At 40.5% G+C, this 9,509-nt stretch overlaps 1 protein-coding gene across 2 annotated transcripts in view; it reads left to right on the top strand.

The window, feature by feature from the left end:
- Positions 1–4,139: 4,139 nt before the first annotated feature.
- Positions 4,140–9,509, top strand: part of thrab (thyroid hormone receptor alpha b) — a 134,750-nt gene continuing 129,380 nt past the window's right edge. For both annotated transcript variants that reach the window (XM_063893547.1, XM_063893543.1), the window contains exon 1: positions 4,140–4,509. The gene's annotated coding sequence lies outside the window, so the exon portion shown is untranslated. The remainder of the gene's footprint in view (positions 4,510–9,509) is intronic.

Here is a 9,509-nt window from a genome sequence, read left to right as displayed (position 1 = left end):
AGAAAACACAGTACTCACAGGGACTTTGCAGAAAACACTGGAAACCGATTTAACTTATCCAATAGTCCCTTTGAATACATTTAAATTGTGGGGCTTCAGTAATGGTGGTGAATGGTAAACCCAAATTTAAAGCCTCAAAAGTCCCAGCTGCTATGTGCATATTTGTGTGCAGCCTTTGGTGGGAATTGATTCATATAGAAGGCTATAATCCATCTGTCCATTATGCACTCATTAACATCTATCTATACTGCCCAATCTTGAGGGAATGATGTTCACTAAGACGGTTCTGCAGTTTACGACTTGCGTCACAGTGCCAACGCTCAATGCCAATGGGGGAAGCAGAGTGACGCATATCAAATGCAGCCAGAAGTAAGGTTGGACTGGTAAGGTAATTAATATGCTTGATTGGACACACAAGGCAGAGGTTTGTAACACCAGAGTTGGCATGTTTTTTTTTTTTACTCTGCCCAGAAAGTTATGCTCGATTTAATTATCTGTCAGCGAGATTATGGAATAAATACTGGTCCTGGTTTTTTTTCATACTTAGTGGAAGGCTGGGGCATGAACCAAAGAAGAAATCATTTAAAATTTGGAGGAGAGCCAAATCCTGCAACAGACTTGTGACGTTGTAAAAATTGTCCTGATTGAGTAAATAACTTGAACTCCTCCTCAAGTCAGCACAAGAACTCAGAAAATGGCCATTGACCTGCTTTTAATGCTCTGAACAATACAATGTCACACATCTTCCTTCTACATCCAAGTTGATTCCCTTAAAGCCGAAGAAGACACCAATGTTGCACAAACAACTTCCTAACTAAGAAAATGGGACATTCCGAAGAGCATGTGAATGCACCATTGGCCCGGCGGAGGACTGGGCTGTCCAAGTGTTGGCTAGTTCAACATCTTACCACATTGATGATATAGTTGGTTAGGACAAGTTATAGTTAACTTTCTTCAAAGTATAGGTTCAGATTCTTGTTTCCAGTGTGGCAATTTTGGTTGGAGATAAAAGGTTTAAAGAAAATCTTTCCTGGAGACTTGGATCATCCCCTGACTTTTCCTCTTGCGTCACTGTTAGCTTGACATTTTTTGGTGTAGAATGACATTTTTTAAAAGCGATTGAATGGGTTGCCATGGAATGTTGAACAAACATTTATATTCATACTGGTGACGGATGAATTGTAATAACTTTCATCTAGATTTGAGTTGACTTTTCTTCAGTTCAGAACCAGAAACCTGCAAACCCGATGAACCATCTGCCTCAGTTGTACTTCCTTTTGATTGTTGATTAGCAAGTGTTAGCATGATAATCTGATAATTTTAACAAAAATTGCTCCTGGTAAAAAGATTGGTGTGGATATGTTAGCATGCTAAGGTTAGCATTTGTCTCAAAGCCTGGCTGTGTCTAAGTAGACTCAATGAGTCTCTGGTGTGGCTTCAAACTAGAACCTCTGTCCATAATCACTTGAGGGGTAATCACTTCCTAGTGTGACTGCACTGTTAAAGTTTGCCACATCAAGAGGGTATCTTTCTCTCTGCAAACATGCCCATTTTTATTTTGACGGTTGCCTTACATGTGACTACTGTATGGGGACATGTTCCCCAACCAAGGCTTAAAAACAAAAACACTGTCTGTGGAAACACAAGGAAGGACTTTGATACTAAAATAGATTAACTTAGACAATCTACCCTCTGAATTCTTCCTAAATCATTTAGTTGAAGCCTCATATAAGCTGCAGATGTATTAAAAAAACAGATTGTTTTAACTGGACTCTGGATTCTGTTGGGGCTCTGCTAGAGAAAGTTTCATGGCCAGCTTTGACAGAGGGTGTGATCACTGTGATCACTGTGAGCAGAAGCTCTTCCAATGACATGTAAGTATTACATTTACACTTCCTTGAAAGCCAATTAACTTATATCTTTATTCTCCTCAATGTAACCATACTATAGTTATCTTGTGCATATATGGTTGGCAAAATGATTATAGATTTAGCAGTAATAATCAAACTAATTTTCGCTCCAGCTGAGCTTATGTCCCCCCTTCCTATTCAAAATCTGACATGAACATCTCTGAAGATCTGTAATGCATCTTGTTATTTTGCCCCTCAGTAATGGGTGTCCTTCAGAGTTGTCATAGCAACTGAAACATAACATATGCATTCTAAGCCCTGTACATCATTCCCACATGCAATGGCCACTTTTAAAGGGGACAAAATCAACATGATCAAATGCAAACTTGAGTCAATAGCACAGTTAGATGCCTTTTCTGATGATTAGGCTGCTAATGGATGGAGCTAGTTCAGTGGATCTGCTTTGTTCTATAGAAGACACTCTTCCTGGAAATAAAGTGCATAACAGTCTACATGACTGTTATATGCACTTGATATTGATCAATAGCGAGTTCCTGTATCACTGTTTATGTACACTTCCACATAGTGAAATGTTAAAGCCAGACATGGAAACAGAGTCAGTGAAATGATAGTTTCACAGATAAAGCAGTAGACTTTTCATTCTCCTCCCCTGCTATTGAAAACAATCAAAGATGAATTTTTATCAGTTCTAGCCATTCAGTGCTTCAAGATTATGCAACTTTCACAGCTTGTGATTTGCTGAATATTTGTCTGCTAGATTTGTCGGACAGAAATATCTGTTTTGAAGCTCGAGTCGGAAACAAATTCCCAGTTTGGGATGAATAAAGTAATTCTGATTCTGATTCTGAATACATTAGCTCAGCACACAGAACTTCTTCCAAGTCTAAAGAGAGGAGGGAGAAATCTTTTGAAACAGAGCGAAGGCCATCCTATCAAACCTATTTTTATTCATGAGCCCTGCCTGCAATACGTTTTATCGACAATTGGACTTCTCTCGAAATGGTATATAAAAAAAACTATGCACACTACCATATGTTAAGAGACTCTTTGGCTGCATTGACTTCAGTATACTTGAGGCTCCCAAGATGCTCCGTTGTCAGCCTGCGGCCTATATGAAGTAGTTATGGTAATTTTATAGGTTCTGTTTGTCCAGCTGTTATTTTAATCAAAATAAATGGAGTGCATTATATTCTGTATTTCCTTCTCCTTTCCATCCTATCTATCTATTGGTCTGTACAGCCGCATATTTGTTGGTAGCAATTAAATAATTGCAATCATGAAAAATAATCCAGGGATTATTGCAAAAAAGCTAATTTAGAGTGATCACACTCAGATGTATTCTCCTCTGCTTGTCTTTTGTGATAACAATCCCTGCATTGCAAGTATTGCTTACATGGTGATTAGTATGGATTATTTTCACTGAGTAATTCACATTTTTTCAAAAGTAATTTTTTTGTCTGCAGTCTTTTAATGTCTTCAAAAAAGCTGCCGTAATGATTGGTCAACCATCAAGAAGTTGTCAACATTTTAATTTGAGGCATTTGTTAGATTCACAGATGTAATGATTCCATATTTTTCTTTGGAAATAGAATATCTTTTTTTTTTTTTACCATTAAGTGAGATAAATTAAGAATCCGAAGACAATTGATTAAAGAGAAACATTTAATTAATATAAAATAATGAAACCTGGAAATTAGTATTGAAAACAATCATAAATTCAACTCCAAATCTAATTTATTTTCATGGCCGACCATTAGTTCAAAACTCAGACATTCAAATAACATTTAAACAGGGAATGTTATACCTGAATCCTTAGAATGGTGTGTTTGATGATACCTGACTTGCACAATCAATCAATAATCTAAATTGTTGACAATTGTCCTGATAAATTGTCTATGATGATAATTGAGTTATTTAGATATTTCTCTGAAAAACGCCCTTTTATTGATTTAACAGCCCAGTCGTATTCGTTCATCAGTGCTATAGAGTCTTATCTACCTACAAGGTGGACTGATCTCAACTTCTCCCGAGGAGGAGGAGGATGGGGGAGGGAGGGAGGGGGCTTCGACTCGTTGATCATGAAGTCAATAAATAAGGAAAGCAAAAGCGACCCAGGGCAAGGGGATGTTCCGCATTTCTCATCTCCCCGCCTCGACATGTGTTTGTGTGCAGGCTACAGTTTGTGTTTTACAGTGGTGTTCCTGTAGAGAGCGGTAGATAGTTTTAATAAGCAGTAACCCAGCATAGCTCCCCTTACTGTACAGAACATAAGCAGAGGGAGGAGCGACCGTGTAGTATTTCTTTTTTTTTTTGCTTCTTTCGCTCCTGTCGTTGCAGCCCATCCAAACACTACTGAAAGGCACCAGAAAAAGGGGGAACAAACTACTCATTTTCATGCAAAAGCTTTGTAGGAAAGGAGGACACGGAGCTGTGTGCGGAAGGGGATAATTCTGGCAGTACGAGGCGTAGCAGCTTAGCGGAGGACCGGGCTTCGGAGTGAGGGGAGACGTGTAGCGCTGCCGCTACACTTGTGTGCACAAACCGGAGGAGCCCCTCTGACTTTCTCCCGCTTCATTTCCGCCTAATGCCCCAATACCCAACCCGAACTGGTGTCCAGTCCGCGTGGGGGTAACCGACGGTAAGTGTCGCAATAAGGCTTTAACCCGCCCGACGTCCACAGCGTGGTGTGTGCAGTTGTTTGGCGTTGCTAGCATCAGTAGCCGGGGCAGGTTTGACAGCAGCCAAGGTACACACGATGTACAGTACAGTAGGCTGGGTTTAATTGTTGGTCTGCAGCAATTCCGCAACTATTGTTGACGTTTCCTCCTGCTTAGTTGTCAATTACAAGGCGACACTGCCGGGTAGAAATGTTCAGCGGTCATGCTGTCCTTTTCCTTTAAGTGTATTATGCTTGTGGTACTATGTGCTGCACACAGGCCTGAACTTGGATTTATGCCTGCTGCACTCTGGCGCGCGCATGGTCCAATCACGCATGCACACGTGCACACACACGGAGGCATACAGACTGATCGATAAAGACCACCAGCTATGATACACCCATAATGCATAGGAAATTATCTATTCTATAGGAAGTCTCTCAGCTATGTTTCTTGACCCTAATTCTCTTGTCCTCATTTTCTCCTTCAGGTGTTGAAGTGAATGTTTAATGCATAGCCTACTTGCACTGTTATTGTAAGACCATTAACATCATTCTAGTGTTCATATTTCTATTTCTTTCAATGAGGTATCTCATTTAAGGCTGTAATGAAAGGGGAGTTGAATTTGCTAATTTTATGGGCTGGCATAAAGCTTTCTAAACCAAACTCAGTTTGAAATCAGTGTTATTAACATTTATTTTGTTGCCATGCATCTCTAAAAATATAGTTCATCAATGTGTATAATGGTGTGTGTGATGCTAACAGTCTGGTATTTACAGTAATTAGTCTTTTCTTTTCCACCATCATATCACTGTCTGTTGTACGTGAAATCTCCAGTGCATCCCAGATATTCACTGTCAGTTGAAATGTATCACAAATTACCAATATCAGAACACAGTGTTCTAGCGACACTCAATGTGCACTGCATTAAAACTGTCTGGGTCGGGTATTAAATTACCACAGACGCTCCGACTCAATTGTACAATTGTATGTGTGTGTTTTTAGATAAACATGGCCTTAAAATACTGTACAACTTAATACAAAAGGGGGTACTTTTTTAAACAAAGGCAGCGTTGCCCTGGAAGTTGTCTCGACATGACTGCACTGATTATGAAAGGACTAAAATTCTTAATGTTGCCAAGAAACACTCTGATAATACAGCCTGATGTGATGTCCCATAGCCCTCACTGGCTGCAGACAGACAGCACTGACTCTTAATCATTCACTCAGACCAAATCCCCACTGAAAATAATCTCAGTGCAGCAGATCATGAATATAATGGTGACAGTTTCCTTAGTGCGTTTGCAGCTGTTTGTGTGTGAGAAGTCCCTCATCACTACATCACAGTGCTGTAATAATTAAATCACTCAATGTGACCACTCTGCCCACAAGCCTTATTCAGGGTGTCCATTCTCAGTCACATTTATTTTCACAGTAGTATCTTGCTCTGTGCTGATAGAAAGTGACAGTCTAAGCTGTATGCTCTCTCAGTTGAATCCATCAAGCTGGCAACAGAAGCATTTCCTCTGAGGCTTATTTTAAAAGGCAGTGTGTGGATTTTCCCATCAACATGGTAACCAATGCAAAAAACAGTTTAGACTCTTAGATGTTTAAATCATTAGACTTGAGATGTCCTCACAAAAATGTCTCAGTCTCATTATACACGAAGAATTTAGGCCCAAAATAACATCCCTCTTTGAGTCATCTTATGGAAATTAAAGTAGAAACAACAAAGGAAGTTATGCTGGTTTTAAAGTAAGATATAGGCTTATTTATTTCTCTAAAAGGTCTCAAGTGTAAAGGCGTTTGGGAGATTGAAAACATCTTTATTTCTAAAAACGGTTTCTGTCATTATTATGTAAATGTATGTGGTGGCAAAGCCCTATAGAGTGTCAGGAATTTATACAGAACGGGACTAAAACAGTTAATTTATGTTAGATCAGCTGGTACGGACCCAGAGCCCACTGTTCATTAATCATTAGCCATCTGTTTAAATCGCAGTGTTCTTTCCCTGGGTTGATTATTAGCCCTGGTCAAATCCAGCAGTCAAGTATAAACATTTTCTCTATAGATAGGATTTTAAATACACCAAGCGTTGGCTACAGAGAGTGCGGAACCTATGTAAACAAAAGTCTTCCATCAGAAACAGACACTCTCATAGAAACACTTCTGAGATGTTTTCGCACACGCTGGCACTTCATTTTTCCCTTAATGTAAATAGTTATTTTCCATGCATTGAAAAGAAGTACGTAGGAAATACTGAGTGATGTAACAGTGTTGGACATGAGAGAGAACACAGAAGGTGGATGGGTGTAGCCCCATGTGACCTGGTCTCCTCTTACTCCGCTCTTTTCTTTTCTTTTTTCCTGTTGGCTGGGGCTCCTTCGGGGGGCTAGGGGTGACCTTCTTCAGTCTCTCCCAGCAGCAAGAACCCCAGTGGGCCTCTCTTTTTGTGACCCTGTTTCTGTCTCTCGTTTTTCCTGGCCTCCTCACTCCGTTTCCTCCTCCTTAAACTCCCCCTCCACCCCTCCTCTCTCGACTCGCATCCCCTCCTATTCCCCACGGTGGGGCTTAATGCTTAGAAACATAGAGCGTTCACTTATATAACCTTGGCTGTGTGCAGCTGATGTCCTGGTCTGTATCATGCTGTAAAATGATGTCAGAGCTGTCTAGTGTGGCAGAGGGCATGCTGGGTAGGCCAATATGTCAAGAGCTATTCCTGAACTGAGTCTGGTGTAAGTAGGGTGATCCTAGGATTTGCTCCCCATTTCCTCATTTTCTGTGTCTCTGTGTATATTGGAAGTTAAATGAAGATGTTTGTTTTATTAATGAAAAATGTGCCAAAGTTACATCCCAGTATATGGAATGTCCTCAACATGGAAGAACATGTCCTGAGGGAACAGTATTTTTCCTTCTTAAATGTAAATTGTTTCTGCTTCCTTTACTTCACTATGACAGTACAGTGTATATATATTTTGAAAACAAAACATTTGGGGATTTCATGTTGGACTTTGGGAAAACTGATTTACCTTTCTCATTGTTTTCAAAAGTTATCTAAAAATATTTAACGACACTGAAAATGACCAAAGTAGGTTAAGGTAATCTATTTGTAGCTTAAAAGCAGAGGTTATTATCACATGTGGTCAATGTTGTCTTTCCTCCATGAATGCACATCCTGGAATAACATGCCTGTTATTGTCTTGCTCTTACCTTCTGCTTGACCTAAGCTGACTTTTGCCAATTGAAGCTGGGCCCCAAGGCTCTCCCTGCATTGTCTGTGTTTTAGCCTATGATTAATTAGATTACAGCAGCCATATGATAAAGAGGTGAACGTTGTTTCATATGATCTAGTCAGCCGGGGTGAATGCAACAAACCGCAGAAAGTCATCTGATGATCATGGGTTTCTGCCCTGGAACTCAGCTAATAGATTTTGTGATGGTGCAGAGTAGGGCTGAACGATTTTGGAAAATAATCTAATTGCGATTTTTTCCCTCAATATTGCAATTGCGATTTAATATGCGATTATTTTTTCAAGGTCCTCTTCTCATGTATTTTTCAACAAACACAAGCAATAACTCAATCGTGATTACAATCGCGAACCTCGTGAGGTAGCAACAGTAGCGAGGCACGTTCTGCACAATACCTGACGTTGCGCAGCATCTTCCTTTTTAAAGCCAAAATAATTCCACACAACTGACGTGCCGCCCCTCTTTGGTACCAAACTTCCAGCCGTGCACTCTTCTGATGAGCCTGAGGCCATTGTGCAACAGGTTCAAGCGCAGCGTTGACTTCTTTCCCTGCCTGCTCGGCTTCGCTCGGTTCCGCTCGGCTCGCTCGCAAGTCACGTGACCAGATCACGTGACCAGTCAAATCGCAGCCTTTGTGGTTGGAAAATCTTGTTTTGTCATATCGCGATATAATCGCAAACGCAATTAATCGTTCAGCCCTAGTGCAGAGTATAGCTTGTTTATCAACATACTGTAATAATGCACAAGGCCATCTTTATTAGAGAGCTTTTGTTAGGCCAACCAAAAAAACTCAGTTTTATTATGCTGAAAGAACACATTTGAGGAGCAATAGCAAATGTTTGCATTTAATATTGACATATTATCTGTCAAATAATCGCCTCCTTGTTTCAGCTGTAACACAAAGGAGATGTTCACCACATGCCCGATCATATGAAATCTATTGAGGTAAGGTTACCAAGCTTTCCAGAAAGTAGGCGAGGTCCGCTAACATTGTATACAGGTTCTTCACAAGAAGACATTTGTATCCTCCTCCCTCCTGTCTGCCATAAAGGAAATTCCATGCGGTTTCCTGCTGTAATATCTGGCACGCAGAGTAATGAGTGTGTCCTCACTGGCAATTCAAACCTCATTATCCCAGAAGAATGAGGCTAACCTTTCAGTGCGATGTCGTGGCAGGTTTGTGTTGCGTTCGGGGGCCCATGAAGCTCCACTGCTGATAAGCATGCTGTCATGGTGAACACGACAAGAGATTATCAGTGCACTCTGCACCGGTTTTCACACAGACCACTGGAGGTCCTGCTGTCTACGAGATACTGTATCACCCCCACCCCCCACCAACACACAAACTCATCAGATGTCAGCCAGCATGCTCCAAGTTTGTGGCTGTTTCTCACTGTTGTGGTTTTCTTGCCCCTCCCTTTTGTGTTCTCCAAGAAGCTTAGGTTTCACTTTGTTCTTTAGTGGTTTATTCTGTTTCAGTTGAGTAGTGGTTTCAACGCAGATGGTTACCCTTTTGTCTTTTATATTCCTCTGTGCCATTGTACAGTTGTCACTCACTGCTGTTCTGTCAGCTTCAAATGGCTTTATTGGCAAGACCATAATGACATGCAGCATTGCCAAAGCATCGTACAAACAATGACAATTACAACACGCATCTATTTATTCACATTTCGGAAATATTGTTGTTTTTTTATATACATTTTGAACAAAAGTAGAAATAACGAGGGAAAAC

The sequence above is a fragment of the Eleginops maclovinus genome, chromosome 10 (assembly GCF_036324505.1).
Source record: "Eleginops maclovinus isolate JMC-PN-2008 ecotype Puerto Natales chromosome 10, JC_Emac_rtc_rv5, whole genome shotgun sequence".
NCBI lineage: Eukaryota > Metazoa > Chordata > Actinopteri > Perciformes > Eleginopidae > Eleginops > Eleginops maclovinus.
Note: the sequence above shows the minus strand (reverse complement) of the source record. Positions and strands in the feature narration are given on the sequence as shown.